Below are 458 nucleotides of genomic sequence, written 5' to 3' on the forward strand. Positions count from 1 at the left end.
TGTTCATACCGTCCAAGATCATCAAAAGATCAAGAAGGATACGTGTCATATACATGTGAGTGACGTAATGACACATGATTCATTCACCATACGTCATCGCTCCCGTCATAGATAACACCGACAGCAAAGCCCATCACCCAAGGCCCCTGATCTGGAGCCGATCCACAAAACGTCGAGCGGATTCGCGTCTTTGCCAAACGAGGGAGACGGAGGGTGTTTGTCAGCGGGAATCCACGGGCAGTCAAGCCACGCAGGTCGGCGAGGGCACATGTACGCTGCCGCTCTACTGCGCCGCCACGCACATGCCGCCACCCATTCGTTCAGTGGTGCACGCGTCTTCCGTTCACTGAGATCGGACGCGGGTGCCTCCCCTCGTGCGGCCTTGTAATTATGCAATTTAGCTGATTAAAGACACTCGGCTGAAGTGGGGGTAAAGAAAGAGATAATTATGAAGCCAG

The sequence above is a fragment of the Penaeus monodon genome, chromosome 32 (genome assembly GCF_015228065.2).
Source record: "Penaeus monodon isolate SGIC_2016 chromosome 32, NSTDA_Pmon_1, whole genome shotgun sequence".
Classification (NCBI taxonomy): Eukaryota; Metazoa; Arthropoda; class Malacostraca; order Decapoda; family Penaeidae; genus Penaeus; species Penaeus monodon.